The following is a 21,226-nucleotide window of genomic DNA, read 5'->3' as shown; positions in this document are numbered from 1 at the left end:
AATACAATCAAAGAAGACCCCAAGGAAGGGGCATTTCACCATCAAACAGGAGAATGGTACACGCTTTCTCCTACACACAAACCCATAATTGGAAAAACAGACTGAAAATCTTTCCTCCCACCATTGACCTTCTGAATAGATGTGGTGGGCCAAACTTCATCCTCAATATTCACCACAATTTCTGATCTTTTAAACACCTGGTTCCAGTCTGCAAATAAACTATATAAAACTTAATCCAGTCAGTTTCTCCTCACTCAACTTACATTTCACTTTCATGGAATCTCTCTCTCAGAACAGGTTAAGCAGCACCTCTTACCTTGTCTTGGGAATAATTTCACGAGATGATAGAATGGTTGCATGTTGAGGACACGTTCGCAGAACACTTAAGGTTAGTTGAGAGTCAGAGGCCCAAACCAGAAAGGGTATCCAAGCCACCTACAAAGTCTACAATTCATATCAGATACTGTGGTGAGAAAGCAGTGATCCTCTGAAATTAGACCAGTCTCATTACCAACTTTAGAATAAATACAGGATGATTATACCTATCAAATTGAACTTTTACATCTCCCCCACATAGGTTCTGTTCTGTTCAATCACTGCACTTTGTGTAACAGCTCTCTTGGAAACTAGCACAGAAGTGAATCATACCCAACAAAAAAAGAACAGTCTTCATTTCTGACAACTTTTTTTTAAAAACATTTTTAAAAGGTTAAAACCATTATAAAAGTTAAAACGTTAGCTTCAAACTTAAAAAAAAAAAAAGAATTAGAAATATCTAAGGCTGAGCAAATATGAAAGTGAGCTAGTTTCCCAACACTAGCAATTGTTTAACAGAACTGTTTTAAGTCTTAAAAATATAAAATCCCAACCATAACCCCACCATACAGAAAATAACAGTATCTTATATTTTCAGATAGGACTCTTCTATCAAAGTGAATAAGAGAGAATAATGCCTGAAATTTAATAAGCTAATTGTTAACTTTATAGGACTCTTGGGCATTATTACCCAATAATCTCTCATACAGCAAAGAGTAACGACCTGTCTAGTCTAAAGAGAAAATAAGAGAAGAGAAATAAAAGAAGAAGAAATAAGAGAATAAGAGAAAAGAAGAAAAATGAAGGCAGAGTGTAAATTGAATCTACATTTGGCACATGAATCAAAAGAAAAAAAAGTCTACTTCCAGTGAATTTCGAAGCAATTTCTTTACGACTTTATAAAGGTAATGCAGGTCCAGAGTAATAACTCCTCTTTTTCCTGAAAAGCACAGTTTCTAGAATTCTTACCTATTTACACAATTAACATTTTACAAAAGGACAATGTTGTCCTATAAACTTTACAAGCATTTTGTTTTCCAGTATTACCAAGGCAAATTAAACCAAACAGTAAAATTGTATGCAAATGTCACTCTCAGATTAGAATGAAATCTACAACAAAATTTATTGGCTACTTTGTATAAGGTAACATGTGAAGCAATTCTGCACATTACATTACATTTTAATTAAGACTAAATATGGATAATTTATAAGGAAAAATTTTTAATTTTTTAAAAATAATTGCATGGCTCATCCTTATTGCCCCTGTTATTTCAAAAAATTAGTGAAAATATCAATATTCAGCTCACTCAGACGTGACTCATTTTGACACCAAGTTATTTCCATGCATAATCTGAATAATATCTTTAATATATAACCTAATTATAATAAAACCGTATTGGGCACCTGTGGGGGGGGTGGTGCTCAGTCAGTTAAGTGCCCAACTTTAGCTCAGGTCATGATCACATGGTTTGTGGGTTGAAGCCCCTCATCGGACTCTGTGCTGACAGCTCAGAACCTGGAACCTGCTTCGGATTCTATGTCTCCCTCTCTCTCTATCCCTTCCCTGGTTATGCTCTGTCTCTCTCTCAAAAATAAATAAACATTTAAAAAAAGACCATATTAAAAGACAACAATAACATGAAAATGTGACTTCAAAATGCAAATATTGAGTTGTCTATCAAGTACAGGTAATTGATCAAAGTTTGATTTACATAAGTAGCATCTACAATTGTTGTAACTTGAATTTAGCCTTAACTGGAAAATAATAATTTGCAAGATTTAATGTATCTTGTTTTCTATCATCAGGAAACTAGAACAGTATAACCTAATGCATTTCCATTTAAGCTTCAACTGCCAATAACTTTAAAGCAACCTTTATTTCCCAAGTGTTTAATCTTGTTCAGTTCATATACTTGAAAAGATTCCTTTTAGCTTCCCTCCCATGCTTTTTGCTCAGATCTTTCCTTAAATGATTTAGCTGGCATGACCCTAATACATGATATGCTCAAGTCCTTTCAAAAGAAAGAGAAAGGGAGAGACTGCAACAAAAAGAGAAAGTGAAGAAGGATGTGGAGGGAGGAGGACAGGCAGGAAGAGTGCAGGCATCTATACACACCTGACCCTCAAAATTGTCACAGATCTGCTATTCTGTTTGTGACAACACTAGATTCTTTCTAAATAAGCACATGTTGACAATATTCTGATTTTTAAAGTTGAGGCAAGAACAATGATGTATGAATAAAAAACTTTAAAAACTGAGCATATTGGGGCAGCTGGGTGGCTCAGTGAGTTAAGTATCAGACTCTTGGTTTTGGCTCAGGTCATGATTTCACAGTTCATGAAATCGGGCCCCGCATCAGGCTCTGCACTGACCGTGCAGAGCCTGCTTAGGATTCTCTCTCTCTGCTCCTCCCCTGCTCACACCAGCTCGCTGTATCTCTCTCTGTCAAAATAAACAAATAAACTTAAAAAAAAAAACTGAGCATATTTAAAAAGAGTAATAATAATTAACTTTACTGAGTACTTATGTCCTAGGCACTGCACTAAGTGCTTACGTGGATTTTTTTACTGCTCACAATAATCCACGAAACAGGTTTTATTATAGTTATGTTATTATTTATTGTCACCATTTTACTAATGAGAAAATGAGACTTAAAAGTGGTTTCATGCCTAGCAAGTGGTGAAGTTATACAGCTAACTCCAGAGTCTCTGCACTTAACCAGTATGCTCTCTTCATTGTTAATAAACAAAACGTGTCTTGTTCATGTGATATGCATTTTCTGAAGTACATAACTGGTATTATGCTTCATGAGAACGAGACACAGGGCAGCCAGCTCGAATAAAATACAGAAATGGACAATAGTTTTATATTGCCAAACCAAGCATTTGAGTCGGCTGAGGAGAAGCGAAAAAATAGAACTGGCAGGAAAGGGAAGCTGCCCTAAGACCTCTCAGACGTGCTCTGGATTCATAACCAGGTGGTAGGTAGGGACAACACTGGAGACAGGAATTGTGCAACCTGGATTCCAGCTCTTTCTCTGCTGCTAATCAGAAATGTGTGACGCTGATTTCATCACCCAAGTTCTCTGGGCATCTTTTCCCTCACCTATAAAACAACAGGAATGACTCTACGACAGCCAAGGGACCATAGCACTCTGACTACCACTCTGAGAAGACACACGCGACTTTATGTTCCCCTGGTCTGCATGCTCACAGCTCCAGGGTGGGCCACCCTGGGAAGGGCACCTGTTCAGAGACAGTCCTAGGACCCCATCCCATTTAGTGAGAGTAAATGCTTCTCCTTTGAGAGATCCCACTTCATTTAGGAAGGGTACTCCATGACAGACAAGCCCTATATAACCACATAGATCAGATAAAAGACCCAGAAGTAAGCAGCGACCAGATGTCCCTTCCACTAAGAAATGCTCCACCACCCACCCCCCATCCTCAAATTTCTCCCTGAAACTCCACCAATTTTTAGAGAGACACCTGAACTTGAAAGATAAAGCAAAACTACTGAGACAATTAGGATAATCAGAAAAGAAGCTAGTTATCAGCTGTACTTTAGTGTGGAATAGTTCAATCACCTTAGTAGAAGGGACACTTAAATTAAGCAAGTTTGGGAATAAGTTTGCTTACTTTCTTTTGCCCTCACCCTCCAAAGAAAGAGAAGTAGGCTAGGTCAAGACCAGACTTAAGTTCATCTCCTTCCTGATGGTCTACTTTCCCGGGCATTGCTTGATCCTTCATGCCCTCCCTGAAACATAATGTTTATAGTACCCCCCACACACACACACACACCTGTGCTTTCTCCCAGTCTTTCAGTGTCCATCAGGAGTAAGTATGTTCAGTTGCTAATATGATCGCTCTATACTAGAAACTCATACCTGGAAAGTATGATATTCCAGTTTTCTAAGAGTATAAATTCCAAGTAAAATGACTCTGAGCTGGGAGTGAAGGGTGGAGGACCATAAATCATCCCCATGTACCTGTGAATAGTGTAAATCAAATTCTCCCCTAAAAGAAACTCGGGGTGCAGCAGGGGGGCAGTGAGTTGTCACAAAAGAATTGAAGAGTCCAGGATTAGGCAGCACCAGCCTTCTAGGGCTTCACCCCAAGCAGGAAATTGCTGCACTGCGCCATGGCTTCCCTACACCAGTGCCCAGGCAGCTGGCCAATTCACTAACCCCTTCCCTGGCCTCGCACAGACCGCGTCGTCCGTGCAACCCTGGCCTCACAGTAACCCTGGCTGGCTTGAGAAGAGTTGGCAGAGAGAGTCCAGGGCATGCTATTTAAAGCTATAAGCAGCTACTGTGAATGGAGATGAGCTGCTTTAGCAGCAGAGGATAAGGCTAGACACAGCAGATTCTCACTTGTCCTAATGAATTCACACGCCTGCTGTGGTTAGGCCCCCAAACTTGATATGAAAGAGCTCAGTGCCATTTATTAATTACTAGTAGTCATCTATCCCATCCAGAAAATTTTCCACAATTAAGTTGCTTGATTTCAAATCCTTATATTCAATTTTCAACATCAAAATATACTAATAATATGCATACGTAATTATGTGTGTGCATATATTATGTATACACACACCTAAATACCCACATGGACTATTTCATGTAAACATACACACATACATCTTTGTATACATATGTAGATAGCTAGGGAATACATATATAATGAGAGATCCATAAATGTGTCTGTGTTTGAATTCAGGTTACCCGAGCTACCAGAAATATTAGGAATACCCACTGAGAACCAGCATTAGGTAACAAAGGCACAGGTTCTGAATGTAGGTATCAAGGTCTTCCATGAGACAAAGACAAGACACTCACTTCTCTGGATTCCTAAGCCATAAACAGGAACTGTTGTCAGGATTAAGATAATTCCTGTAAAAGACAAATCTATGCCTGGCACACAGAGTTCATGCTCAAAGACCTTAACTGGTATTAGTATTATGATAAAAACATCTATAGTAGCTCAGGAGGACTGTGGCAGATTAGTTTTCTTCTGGAAAATAAATTTTATCTCAACCAACTCCGATAATCTGTCCCCATAGTCTCCTTGTCCTCTTCATAAAATGTGCTCACAAGGTGCCATATCTAGGGAATTCCTATTCATGTTTTAAAATTCAGCTCACCTATCATTTCCAGGAAACCTTCCCTGACCCCTAGCCTAGGTCTGATGACTTTGTTGCCTTTTTCATAAAACAATGTCCCTGTCCTTTATATCTTTATTTACCCAGTTGGGTGACTAAAAAGTAATGTCTCTATTTCCCACTCTATCTAAGATAAACTCCATGGGGGCAAATACTATGTCTGCTTCTGCTCATTGTTGCATCCCTAGCACTGAAAGTATACAGCAAATGATAGATACTCAATAAATACTTATTGAATGAATGAATGAGTTAGCCAGGTATTAATCAATGTATTTGTTCTCTCCTAAGAAGCAGAGAGAGAATTCACTCACAGGAATACAAAGAACCCTGGGAGTTACCAAGAGACACAAAAGTTGGAAAAACTAGCACTTGCCTAGAAGAAGTCAAGCTATCCAAGAAACCAAAGAGGTGTGGCTTTTTGTACTTGGCTTGAGAATCTTTATAACATTCCATCAAGGAGAAACCACAAAAAGAAATGAAAAAGTTACAAAGCAGAGTTCTGGGTACCAACGGGGAAGGCCGGAGAGGGATTCTACACAGAGGAAGCATTTCTTCCATGAAGGTTCATGAAACCTGGAAGGTGGCAGCAAGCAGATTACAGAGCCATGGAACTTACATTCGGTGTCTTCATTCATTCAGAAACTCATCAGATATTTATTGTGCACCTACTATATATCAAGAATGGTGTTTAGTTTTATGGATACCAGGAGTAAGCATTACAGACACAGTTCCAATTCTCATGGAGTTTTTAGTTCAGCACAGGGGAAAAAGGCATTAAACAAATAATTTATGTGTGACCAGCCCTCAGAAAGGAGAACTATAGGTTGCTATAGTAACAACCTTGACTGGAAAGTCAGTAAAGGATATTTTGTTTTCTTCCAAGGAATTTATCCAAAGGATAATATTTTCATAATGCCTTTTTAAAAATTATATCTTTTTTAAGCAATAAGTTGCCATGCTGATTTGTATCTATTTCTGTTGCTTAACAAGAGTAAAGTAATTTAAGAGACACACTATACCTCTATTATGAATTTAAGTATGGGTTTGGGTCAAGATGATGTTGCCCCATCACTACTTCTATGTGAAAGAAGGGGAGAGAAAATATGAGAAGAAAAAAAAAAGTTATGAAAACCACAGCACTAAAATACTATTCAGAAGGATACAGTTGATTTATATGAAATCTTAGGAACCTTAAACTTTGAAGTTCATAGCACTAGCTTCACTTGTGAAAGTTACAAAAAGGGAATTCTAAACACATTAAAGAGAGATCTATAACTCACCTTTCAAAAGTGGTACTCGGGGCGCCTGGGTGGCGTAGTCGGTTAAGCGTCCGACTTCAGCCAGGTCACGATCTCGCGGTCCGTGAGTTCAAGCCCCGCGTCAGGCTCTGGGCTGATGGCTCAGAGCCTGGAGCCTGTTTCTGATTCTGTGTCTCCCTCTCTCTCTGCCCCTCCCCCGTTCATGCTCTGTCTCTCTCTGTCCCAAAAATAAATAAACGTTGAAAAAAAAAAAGTTTAAAAAAAAAAAAGTGGTACTCAATTCCCCGTTCTAATATTTATACTCTACAGTCTATTAATACTGATTTTTGAGCACATACTGTGTGCCAAGCATAGTTAAAGATCCAGAGGAAAGAGTTCTCATCCTCAGTACAAAAAGCTATGCTCTCCCAACAATAAATGTATAAAACTAATTCAAGATAAATTTGAGATGCCAATAAGGGATACAAATAAGATTAAAAACACTAGTATAGTGTAGAGTGACTAGGGTTGCTATTTTAGCAAATGGCCAGGAAAATCCTTTTTGAGGAAATGGAATTTTAGTTAACTCAAAATGGTGAGTAGGAACCTCTATTTACAGAATATTCTGAGTAGGAAAAAAAAAAGCAGCATTTCCAAAAGACCAGAGAAAGGGAAACTTTGGACTATAGGATTGACGAAAGGAAGACCAGTGTGGCTGAAATACAGTGAACAAGGGAATAGTATCAGAGAAGTATGCTAAGATTAGATTTTATAGAACACTGCTTCCCAAAATGTAGTGTCACCTGGGAGCTTGTTAGGGAAGCAAACTGTCAGGCTCCTATGCAGACCTGCTGAGTCAGAAACCCCAGGTGGCACCAGGAAATCTATGTTTTGACAAGTCCTCCATGAGATTCCCATGCCCGCTAAAGGCTTTTAAACAAAGTTCATCAAATTTAGAAAGTTCACTTCAACTCCTATGTGGAGGATGAAGAGGGGCAAAACAGAACAAAAATACCAGTTAGGAGTTCACTATACTATCCAGGGAAGATATGACAGTGTTTTGGACCAAAGTTGTAGCACTTCGATTTAAGAAGTAGATTCAGAACATGTTTTACAGAAAAATCTTAAGACTATGGATCCGATGAGAGGGATGAGGAAATAAAAGGAATCTAGCATTTTTGGTGGACTACGGTTTTTGGACTAAGAAATAGTTACCCAGACTTTATGGAGAAAATCATGTAGTCATGGCTGTTAAGGGTTGATCTTCGGCCCTTTTAAATCTGAGATGGCTTTTAGACATCCAGCTGGGGATGCTGGGTAGGCAGCAATTTACACAGACAAGTCTGGAGCTCAGAGGAAAGGGCCAACACGTGGAGTCATCATTGCATAGATGATATCTGAAGCCATAAAATCAGATGGGACCATCAAAGTTCAGAGTATAGATACAGAAGAGTGTGGCTAAAGCACAGAGCTGGTGTAACTGGTGTATGCACACGGTGCAAGGTTGACTCATGGAACTTAAGGAGAGAGATGGCTCCAGACTGTCAAAGCACAGGACAACCGAAGATCTTAAGGCCTCTGTGTTGACTCATAGCCCCACCACCAGTTCTTGAAGGCAAAGTGGCTTTAGAACCTTACAAGCACTTCTTCTTACTGGCTACTAAATAATTTATGAGCATCCACTTCAAAGTTCCACTTACCATCAGGAAATCTTTCCATGAATCAGAGAAGGAACCCAAGGATCAGACATATTAAGGTGGCTTATCCATATTCAGATAGTTTCTATACTCTGCCAGAACATGATCTGGGGATGGCACTCACTGGTGCTTCCAAAGAACATGTAGCCTCCAGACAAGGGGACCAAGAGAGGAAGTTGTAGCTATGCACAGTTAATCCAATCTGGGACTGACCTATGCTGAGTCAACCTGGCTGGGATTATGACTGGGTAGTGGGCTAGGGCCAAGGTAGTACTACAGACCAAAAAAAAAAAAAAAAAAAAAAAAAAAAAGAAAAGAAAAGTTGTAACTCCTTACCAGAGAAAGCGGGTCAGTTGGGAAAAACCAGTATCCAGTATCATTGCACACAGACATGGAACAGTTGAGTTATGGAGTCTGGCACTAACTGAAAACTTGTTAGAAATGCAAACTTTTAGGGGGGCCTGGGTGGCTCAGTCAGTTGAGCGTCCGACTTTAGCTCAAGTCATGATCTCATGGTTGGTGAGTTAAGCCCCACATCGGGCTCTCTGCTGTCAGGGCAGAGCCCGCTTCAGATCCTCTGTCCCCTTCTCTCTCTGCTCCTCCCCACGTGAACGCTCTCTCTCTCTCTCTCTCTCTCTCTCTCTCTCTCTCTCTCTCACACACACACACACACACACACAAATAAAAACAAACATTAACAAAAAAGAAATGCAAACTTTTGGACCCCTCCACAGACCTGCTAAATCAGAAGCTGAGGTAGTACCAAGCAATCCATGTCTTAACAAAGCTGTCCAGCAGATGCTGGTGCCCACAGAGGTTTGAGGCCCCTTGGGGAGAATAAGGATTCTCAACTTGAGGTGCATATTCCACATATGCAACACATGAAGAGCTCTTCCAGGGAAAGACATCAACAGAGCTGGTACCACCTTCCTGTGTTGAAGAAACTTTGTAGGTATTTCCCTAACAGCATATCCAAGGGAGAGTCCCTTTTGCTCTTAATATTTTATAAAAACATAACTATATTTCTCTCGATACACACACACATATACACATGTATATGTAGATGTATGTGTATGTATGTACGTATCTATGAATATACATATTTCTCTTTACATTAGTTATTTCCACATTTTATTGGAAGTCAAGGGAAAACATCTCCCAAAACTATAATAGCTTGGGTTGTGATAGTTGAAGTCTTTGGAGCCTTCAAGAACACAAGACTTAGTCATAATGGATTAAATATAAATTTTAAAAAATAAATAGGAAAAGCATTAGAATAAAGCAACCGTATCTCAACATTTGGAAAAGTAACACTTATATATGCAGTTTCTACCCCAGACCATTGTTAACGATAATGGTCAAGTAGGATGCTTTGATTTCTTCCTTGGCCTGGAATGCACTGTCCACAACAAACTTAGTTATAGAGTCATAGAACATCAGTCCTAAAATGAATCTCAGAAGTTCATGGTCAATAATTCCCTAATTTTAGGTCCCTGAGTCTGTAGGAACCAGTGGAGGCAGTAACAGAAATCTGGGAATGACTATCACTGTGTTACAAAGCTGAACAAAATGCTATAGGTTCTAAGAATGACTATCTTTTTATCAGAAAGATCACCGAAGATCACACGGAAAGTAAGTTGTACTCGTTGGCAATTCTGACCAGCCAATTTTGTATGTTTTTATTATTAACACATAGGAAAAATGATTCATTACTTAATAAACAGTTTTCTGGCTTACATACCATTTCAAAACATAAGGTCCAACAGTTGGAAGAAAAAGAATCACCGATCTAATTCAAACCCCTAGTTTTTAAGTATGGGAAGGAGAAACAACGTAGTTCCATATATATAGTCCTAATTTTAAAACATTCTCATAGAGGCATATGTTTCTAAAATTTTTCCAAGCATAGCACATAAAAAGAGGCCTCCCCCCAAATTTTAGATCAATAGTTCAAGTCTAGGACCAATATGGTTCAGAATCTTACGAGTCTAGGTTTGGTGCCACAGTTGAAGTGTAAGGTAACAATGACATGTAGCTGACCAAACAGAGACGGAGATCTTACAGTGACTTAATTATATCTGGATCCACATCATTCTTTCTGGTCTGTTTTCTTGTCCTAGCAGCCAGTTAAGACCATCCTCGGAGCCAGGTATGAAAAATAAAGGAGTGTATAAAACCAGGCAGGAAAGCAGAAAATATTGGCACCCTCTAAAGCAAGATCAAGTATCCCACAAGCTTAAAGGAAGTATTAGCCCAAGATTCTAATCACTATGTTAAAAGCATCCTGTTTCACAGATAATGCTAAATGAAACTTTTCCCACTGGGTCTGGGTTGCTAACATTTGCAGAATCTCTCACTAAGTGCTGTTGTTCGTTTTCTCTTGGGCTTCAAGTGCTCAGACCGGGTCCCACTATGTTCATATGACACCCCAGCATCTAATAGCACAGTCTTCTCAATCTATAACAATCTTTCACTTTTAGGGACATCACCAGACAGAAGTAGGCCTTCAAGAAATCTATTACATTTTAAACTGGAGTTAAAATCAGCTGATCAAAAATTCACCAGGACCCCAAAAGTCTATTTTGATAATGCCACTTACGCTGATGAATTTTCAAAATGAATTTTCTGATAGTTGGAGCTAGAGACCCATCATGCCACCTTTATCTCCATTCCCCTCAACTGCCTCACAGAGTTGTAGAAAATGCATATACTTTGCTGTGTTTTGTTTTGTTTTAAGGAATACTCTGGACTGGAAAAAAAAATTGATATAAGAAAGCATATTTCTTTCTTATATCACCTATATCACTTATATCACTTATATCACTCGCCATCACCTAATAAAACAGATAAGAAATGAACAAGATTGGCAAGGCTCTGAACAACAGTCTTATATCACCTAATGCCATAGACCTCTTTATCACTATCCTAAAAAATGTATCACTCTGAGGTTCATAATATAAATATTTTCCCAAAACAAAAAGCATGAGAGGAATGTTAAAATTATGACTTATGCCTGGTTAATTCCATTCTAGCTGGAGTATGGGCTATGTCACGTGACTAAAGGGAAATTTTCCTGAAGCAATTTCCTGCATGGTAGGTACACTGAAACAGCTGAGTGGTCATCTGCATAAAACAAAAGTATTACAATAATAATAACAATAGGAAGCCAATCGTGGATGCTTACTACATCTTTCTCAACTCTGAAAAACCTAGTAAGTGGAACAAGGTGTCTTTACCTCATATTTCTAAGTAGAACCTAAGAAAGGACTTCCTCTATCTGGCAGAGCTACATATAAATAAGACGGAGGGTAGTGAGTTTCCCATCCTTAGATGTCTTCAGGAGAGCAAAAGTTAGAGTATCTCTCAAGAGCTGATAATAAAAGGAGCCCTGCTTCAGGTGGAGAAGGTGATGTGAACGTTACAGGATTTTCACCAAGGTATTCACTTCAGAGAAGATGGAATTTTCCATAAATTAGGTCACAGGCTGACTTGGCCACCTGCAGTATTTATTTTGCGAACTAAAACCATTACTAATATTATGAAATCACAAAATATCAAGGACAAATAATTTTAAATTGATTAAAGAAGGAAAAGGACGACAGTAATAATCTTCAATTTCCTAAGCACAAGGCTGTGTGAAAGATGCCCTAACAGTCTTGGAAAAGCCTTGACATGATGTCCACTTTACTGAAGGAAAGACACCTCCAAAAAGTTAAATCACTTGTGTAAGGTCACAGGCTGGTAGGTGGCAGAACGGGAACTAGAGTTAAGTCTGTCTGATTCTACCCTGACGCCATGCCCACTCTTGCCATGAGCCGTTTCCCTCAACCATTTCACACGTGTTGACATCTGTCACCAATAGTAGTTACATTTTTCCAAACTGAACTGTTTCATAGTATCATAACTCTAAATAGCTTAGCTGGGGTTCCTCTTCATTGGTGTTTATCGATTTCGCTACAAAACTCCAAACCGAACACCTTGTAAGCATTTTATAAAAGTAGGCTATAACAATCTAGATAATGCTTTTCAAAACATATCAGGCTATATATAATGTCCTCTTTTTTTTTTAACATTACTAACTCTGAAGTTAGACCTCAGTGCACTTATATATCCCTTTTTCTTTAATCAATAAACTAGAATTTTCAGAAATGTATTACAATTATGGAAGATTTGAACTTGTTTATCAAAGGACTCACAAACCACACTAAGACTAATGATAATGTGTTGATACATTTAGTGTAGTCTGGTATTGCTTAAAAATTAATCAACTCTTTTGAAAATAATTTAAAAAAAACACCAGGTGATCAAAGTCCCTTGTTTTAGAGACAAAGAATTCCCAAAGTCTGACTACCTGAATAAAAAGTACAATAGATTTTCTATCCCAAAATGTTTTGCAATTTCACTGTTGTAGACTAACAACAATAGGTTACAACCTCACGTTTCAATTGTATTTCTGATTAACACTGCTGTTATTCCAGCAGTGTTAAAAACATACAAGTCAATTCAAGTCGTTCATTCTTGTCAACAACCTACATTGCGAGAGGCACATTTAGGTAGCTTGGGGTAATAGAACTGTCATGGGTTTTGTTGCCACTAGACCCACATGCCAATATAGCTCTGCCACCAACTCTATGACTTAACATCAAATTCTGTCACCGGTGTTTAAATCAAAGTATTTTATTAAACACTGATTTTCTCTCCCTTTTCTATGGCTTGCCATAAAGATGTGTGCATATGTGTTTATATGTGTGTGTCTGTGCATATATATATTTCTATATACACACAAATACATATATAGAGTACAAATACTATAAATGATAAAGATAAGATGAGATTTAATATCAAATATAATGCATCTATTCAGTTATTTTTGTTTTCTTTTTTGAGACTTAAGTCAAGCTGATCTAATTACTCTCTATGCTCAAATTTTTTACTTTCTTTTTTTAAAAAAAAAAAGTTGTTTATTTATTTTGAGGGGCGGGGGGGGGGGGGGGATGAGCAAGGAAGGGGAAGAGAAAGGGGGAGAGAAAGAATCCCAAGCAGGATCCGTTCTGTCAGCAAGGAGCCTGATGTGGGACTCAAACTCACAAATCGTGAGATCATGACCTGAGCCAAAATCAAGAGTCAGAAACTTAACCAACTGAGCCACCCATCACCCCATCAGTTTTTTTTTTACTATCTTTATAGTAGTGCATTGTAAACAAATACAGTTAAATCTCGGTTTGTGAGCATAATTTGTTCCAGAAACATGCTTGTATCCCAAAGCACTTGCATATCAAAGAGAATTTCAAGAACCATTGGCTCCGTTATGATCATGTGACATTTGGGACCAGATACTACTCATATTGCAAGATACTGCTCGATCATCAAGTTAAAATTTATTAGAAATGTTTGCTTGCCTTGCAGAACACTTGCAGAACAAGTTACTCGCAATCCAAGGTTTTGCTGATACCACTAAAATGACATTAGGAACACTCCTTGGAGAATGAAAAGAAGTAGAGGATATGAACATAGAGTAAATATAATAAGAAAGAGAGGAAAACATTTCAGATGGAAAAAATAATAGTCTTAGCAGGAAGCTTCCTAAATGGCACAATCACTGATCAAACTTGAAAAGTTGAAGAACCTGGACGAAGATCTGAGAAGTCAGATTTTTCAAAGTCAAATTTCATAACCCTCTGGGATAAAATTTAGGGAACAAATTCTAGAAAAAAAGTGACTAAGAAAAAACCTCCCTAAACTCCACACAAAAAGGCCTCATGACTTCATGACTTTTCTATGAAGAAAAGCAACATTAATTAAGGAACAAGAATTTTGCCCACCTTCCATCCTGAATACCCATGCAAACTTGCTAATCTCAATGACACAGTCACTGACGTATGCTCCTTTTTCTTTCTCCCTTTTGTATCGTCTGGCCCTGTATTTGGATTAATACTGGCCCTCCTCTGTATTGGTTTTATATGTTACAAAGTTCATGAAATCAACTTCCCCTTTTCCCCTTTGTTCTTAGGGCCATCACAGGTGGACCTCCAACAAGACCCCTATGTTCCTCAGAGGCTCCTCCTCCTACCCATCCCGTCCCCACCATCATCAGGGATCACTGTAACATAAATGCTCACCTTTCCAATTCTCTTGTTTCACAAATATTGCTTCCTCCAAGAAGCCTTCTAACATCCTTCCAGGCAGAAATCATTGTTCCACCATCCAAGCTCTCACATTTCATCTGGTCTAGTCTTACAACATATAAAACTTTCTGCCTTGTACTTCGGTTCTGCTTTTGCACATCTTATTTCCAGAGCCCTCGGGAGACAAAGGCTATGCCTGATTTCCCTCACTATTTACCACCGCAATCGGTACAGCACTTTACATACCCCAGTGCTTCAAAATGCTTTAACTTGGGATCAGTATTCCTGGAAGCAAAGATTAAGTCAAAAGAATAACACAGTTTCTTCAAAGTTGAAAACTTTGAGGCTGGATTTAGTTAGCAAGAACTCTGACCTCAAAACATGATTATGCACAAGGGCATCATATCAACACCAGGATGTCCTTTTGTTCTTGTTTTATGGTGATTTACTAGCAGAAGGTACTTTCAGATGTGGTCAGCACTATTTTCACAGGTTTAAGGCATGTCTTGACTATCTTCAAAAAATCTGTATTAGAGTTTTAATGAAGTCATGGTTGTCAAGACACTGGCAAGAAGAAGAAGCATTACTTCCCAAGCTGACAGCAGAAAGAAAAAGTACCTCTGGTGCTGCTTTTATTTTGTTTGTCCACGTCTGTCCACAGACAGATTTGCAGCAGTATCTTTACATTTTCCCCCGATTTTTTAACTCATCTTTAAATCTTATTTTTTAAAAATTTACTACACCAAAGTGAAAGGACATAAAGTAAAAACAAATCATAATCAAAATGATGTAAAGCAAATAATCAGCACTGAACCGGTGATATTTATATAGAAAATTGAGATAAAAATGGAGATGAACTACAAAAAGCTATTATAAAGAAATATTTTTTAAATTTAAAAACACTTCTGATGGTTTTTTTTTTTTTTCCACTTCCTACTTTATTCCAAGCCTGCGTCCTTGGATATTCTTTGTAGAAGATCAACTAAATCACACAGGAGAAATAGAGCCAAAAAAATCGGGAAAGACTTGACATATGTATGATTTTCGACTTATGCAAATCAGATACAAAATGTGAAAATGATCAAGGACGATGCCAAACCTTGCCTCTTTCCCCCGGATATGCACACTGGCTGCCTATATATCTGAGAAAGGAGGCAGAGTGGGAGATGTACCCAACCATGCACACCTGGCAAAAGTGGGGACACACAACTAAGGTAAGTAAGTACTGTCAGCTCCCAAAGGATCACAGCTTAACCAAATCTCAGGAAAGAAGCAATGAGGCCTGTCGGGGTACTGGTTCTCCCAGACTAATTGAACTCGAGAACGTCCATCCATTCTTCATTTTGAAAGGGGCCAGTATCAGCTGCTGTTTTTGTCCTTCTGTTTCTGGAAATTAAAGGGTATGGGGGCTTTGAGCTTTATCTAGTCTTGTATTGCTCAAACAGCCTGGTGTAGGTGCCCGGGGATAAAACAAGGTTTCAGTCCTTTTTTCCTGCAACCTTCTCAGGTCTCTGAAATCTGCATGTAAACCATAAACATACAGATCTCCCCCTGTCCCATCAAAAAAAAAAAAAAAAATGACACCTTTCATAGACATGTTCCCAGGGAGGTGACAGGCCTTCAGCCATCAGGTTCTTCTCATAAAAGCAGATGTTCAAATGTCAGCATCTAAAGATCAGCCCTCAAAAACGCTCTTTTCTAAATCCACTATAAATAACTAGAGACTTGTATCTGTTTTTAGTATCAAACATTTGTTTCATTAGATTGAGCTGCATTTACAGTCACTGGTCAAATATTCCTAATCCCAGGCACACTGGCTCATAATACATTTTAGATAGACTTTTTAAAAAGTGCATCTGCAGCTAGACTTACTGAAAGAGGCCTGGCAAGAACATGTTTTTGAGGGGACCAAATCCCAAAGCAAAAGTCTTAAGGCAGGAAAATCTTTTCTTGTTTAATTTTTTTAATGTTTATTTATTTTTGAGAGAGAGCGAGACAGAGCACGAGCAGAGGAGGGGCAGAGAGAGAAGGAGACACAGAGTCCGAAGCATGCTCCAGGCTCTGAGCTGTCAGCACAGAGCCACAAAGCACGAGATCATGACCTGAGCCGAAGTCAGACGCTTGACCGACTGAACCACCCAGGAGCCCCATTAAGGCAGGAAAATCTTAAGGCTATTTTCTTAATGGTTTGCAATTGTCCTCAAAGACTTCATCTGGCCATTCCCCAAGTCTACAAAAGATAAAATGCCATCATTATTAACCAGATGTGACTATCAGATATTTCAGGAAAGGGGTACCATTTATGGTTTCCAAAGTGTTAACCTCAAGCTTCCAAGACCCTCTGCCCTAAGAGTGAAGATCCCTGTCCGAGATCTCAGGGAGCCTCCAAGTGGTCGGAAGTGAGGAGGAGTCAGGAAGAAGAGACACCAGGAGAGAGTATCTCCCAACTGTGTTTCAACCAGGCCTTTCCTGAGCTTATCCGTTTTACCCATTACTTTCTTAGATAACCCCTAGTGATTTCATTTGAAGGAAGAATTCCAAATGTTCTTCTGAAATGCTGAAAACTTCTGTCCTAGATACACTCCCTTGATCATAGGCCCAGCCCACAAGGAAATCACTGAGCTGGATAACCCAGGAAAACCATTACCAGTCAGCTCTTCCACTCCCAACTAGTTCCCTCTGATGATAATCCAGGGGAATTAACATAGCAATATTGTTCCAGCAAGTCTAGAGAAATTCAGTTTCCTTATGTTATGAAATACATGAAATAAAGCCTACTAACCAAACAACCCTTTATTTTGGCACATTTATAGACCACAAAATATGATTGTGAGCTGCCACTGCTCACAGGGGAGATTTAATGGTGTTACAGAATAAATGCCAGGGCTCTGTGGAATAAAGAAATCTATTTTCAGCTGAGATTCTCAGCCAGAAGTGTCTTCCCACTAAGAAGTGTGTGAAATTTCAGAAATGTAGAAGCAGAGAGGTAAAGCACGTCAACACCCTCTAGCCAAAGACCACCAGCAGCACATCTGTAGTGGACAAGCTGGGTTTATTACATGTTGCATGGAGGGAGAATGCACACCAGAGGGAACCACGAGCATTTCAGTAAGAGAGCATTAGAAAGAACCTATTAGCAGGACTCAGGCTTCCGTTGGGTAATTTGGGGGAAGTCTAGAGAAGCGGGGCTTTGTTCTCTATTGAATGCTATCAGAAAGCAGGGGCAAGTCAATGACTAAACATCTCAATAGGTCTTACCTATAAGTAGGATAGACTAGAGCAGGAAAAAGCTGTAAATGGTAAAGAATCAGTAGTCACTCATAACTGATCATCTTGCAAAGAACAGGAAAAGGTCACACTAGTCAGGAACAGATATTATTCTTGGCCACACTGGGTAAGAACCAGTGTCAATTCCTTTCTGCAGAAGACTCTGATGCTGATTTCAGAAACCCAGAGAGTAATATATTAGTTACTATGCATATCTATGTCTAGATCGAATTCTAGACATTGGCTTTGGATATGTCACTCAAGGCATTTTTCTGTCCTCTTAAATAACACCTATATTAAAGTACCTTTCCTGTGATCATTTCATATAGTTACCTGGGATAGGTAGACTATACCTTACTATTTCAGTCAAGTATCTGATGTCCAGAGGAGTAAAAACACCTAAGTGTCATTGCTTGCTTTGTAAACTATCTGTGGTGAAGAAACCATTTTTTTTCTCCCAACTGGTCTTGGACTATTTTGTAAAATACAACAAAAATTAATTACTAGAAAAATTAAATGATAAAACACAAAACACAAGCCCCATTTTTATTTTATTATCAGGCCCAATGCAAATACAATAATTGTCAAATTGGTATAAGAGTTTCTATATATATAGTCTCACTTTTAGTATTTCTCTTTTCACAAGCCTGAGTCTGTAGACACACTTTGAGGACCATTGGTTTTTAAATTAAATTAAAGCATTCTTTACTACAAACTAATTCTGAGAGTGAGGCCCATTTCAAACTCACATAGCATGCCACAGGTTACATAAGAGGAAAGAGATGTAAGGCGTTTCACTCAGAAGGCCTTGCTATAGAGCCCCCAATCTTAGTGAAAAATAAATACCTATGGCTGTTTCTTATAGGCAACAGCTTGAAAGGACACATGTAGAAAGTCAGATCACTGGAATGCCATCTAAAATCAACATAACCAAAAGGATTACACTTCTAGTCCAGGTAGAGCTTCAGTAGAGACTTAACTATATACTTGCTGGGCTGGGATTTATCCATTGGTCGATTATAATCAGAGCCTCCCAGGGGTACCTGGGTGGCTCAGTCAGTTAAGCATCCGACTTTGGCTCAGGTCATGATCTCACAGTTCGTGGGTTCAAGCCCCATATTGGGCTCTGTGCTGTCAGCTCAGAGCCTGGAACCTGCTTTGGATTCTGTCTCCCTCTCTTTCTTCCCCTCCCCCACACACACTCTGTCTCTCTCTGAAAATAATAAACTTTAAAAAAAATATTTTTAAAAAATCAGAGCCTCCCAGGGCAATGGCTTCATAGCCCATCAGGTTAATCCTCAGGCATCTATGTTATCTCAGTATCCCAGCTTCCCTTTCTAAGGTCAAGAAAGGTCAAGCTTAAATCCCTTCCTTGCCAGTTAAAGGGGAAAATGGGCTCAGGAATCAGCCAAGTTTATTTACATTCCCTTCAATTAAACTTCCTACTTCATCTCTGCTAAGGGCTTATCCCATCCAATGCAATCCTGCAATTCTTTGAATTTGTCCCCAGCTCAATAAAGTGGTCCTGGTGTTATCCCTCCAGTCTGGTGATGTGCTCTCCGTGACCCTGCTCACTGCTCTTCCTGCCCTCATCTTCACTCCTCCTCCTGGCACATGGCTACTCTGAGCTGGAAACTCTAGAAAAGGCCTCATTTCACATACCCACATCATCAGCACTGCCTTCTCTGCAGGCCAGACCCACCCTTTTCCTGGATCAAGCTGAAGGTCTGAGCCACTTATCTCTGGCTCAAAACTCTGTCCTATCCATAAACTCTCTCCAGAAGATATTTCCCTTAACTACAATTTTTCAAGTTAAACACGACGCTACTCTACATACATATGCCAAATATTTTGACACTTAAATTCTATGGCAAATTTGACGTCTTTGAGCTGTAGGATGGTAACCATTATTCCTTTCACCATTTCACAGTGCCTAGAATAGCACTCAGTCCATTACTGGCTCCCACAAATATTATTTAATTAATTAACTGATGGGTCAAATAATGGAACAAATGAATACTTGCAATGTAGTACAGACATGCACTCAACATCCATGTATACATGATGTTTACACTGTATCTTAAAAGTGAGAAATTAAAGAATCCTAATAATTAACATTCATTCCTACTCTATATTTTCCTCTTCCTTATAACAATGTGTTATTGCCCCAGATTCTGTCTCTGTGATTAGATCATTTGACTTGTACAGTAAGAAAAATACTGATTTCTCGGTCAGGTTTAAAAATGCTTTCTTTGCCTTTTTACCTTCCTTAAACTAATTTTCAAGCTAATATCCCACATCTCAAATCTTAACTAGGAAAATAAAAAGTACACACTTTTTTTATGCTAGAAAACTAAAAAATAACACTGAATTAAGTTTTACACTCAATATATTTTACTTACAAGTATTATAAAACAGTACCTTTTATATAATTTACTTTCTTTTATATCTTAGTAGTATTGAATCAAGCTCTCTCAATGAATTACTTTAAACTTAGTCCTCTAGAAAGTGTTTCTTTATTTCCCAGTCAGTGACTTCATAATTCCCATCTATTCAACCTTTGTGTAGAATGAGAAGAATTTGAGAGATTCCTTATGCCTTCAGAACCCAGAATACCACCTAGCACCAAATGTGAGCATATATATATATAGATCCTAACCTAATGGAATCCAACTTGAAAACATGGACCTGTTCTATTCAGTTTTCTGTGCGGGCTTTTAAAAGCCTACAGAACATCAGGAGGCAGTACAAGACTGTAGAAAAAAAGCCTAAAACAATGACCTAACTAGCATTTGATAAAACATATGTATCATAACTCCTCTGGGTTGGGCCTATGCATAGAACAAACAACAATAGCAAAAAATTAATGGTATTGTTGGAAGACCAGCCAAGGTAGAATAATCACAAGCAGGAACATAAGGAATATTTTGAGAACTCCCAGAAGAGTGACAAAACAAAGGGAATAGCTCTGAACTCCCAAGAAACAGCAGCCTGGCCACCATAGATAGAAAAATGGTTGCTTTTTTGAACAAAGACTTGGAGTCAACTGTGGATGGAAGAGGCATAAACACTGACACACTTTTCAAATGGCATCTGGAGATACAAAACAAATAAAAATATTTCACATCTGCGGGGTATGTACAGAAGGGTCAGTTACTACTGGCCTCAACAACAAAACTGAAGGGCAATATATGGGTATTTTATTTGAAAATAAAGAAAAAACTGATTCAAAGCCGCAATGCAGAAAGAACTACATCTCATGTTTGTAAAGTAATGCTATTTGAACAAATTCTGACAAAGTATCTGCTCATTTCCCATTTTAGCATTCTGTGGGGAAGTGAAAGAATGCATTCAAAATACTTTCTTTAAGAAGATATCCAAAGTTTCCACATAAGAAGTGAAATACTATCATTTTGGAGGAAT

Source organism: Prionailurus viverrinus, chromosome B1, assembly GCF_022837055.1.
Source record: "Prionailurus viverrinus isolate Anna chromosome B1, UM_Priviv_1.0, whole genome shotgun sequence".
Taxonomy (NCBI): Eukaryota; Metazoa; Chordata; class Mammalia; order Carnivora; family Felidae; genus Prionailurus; species Prionailurus viverrinus.
The sequence above is the reverse complement of the archived record's forward strand: the minus strand, read 5'-3'. Positions refer to the sequence as shown.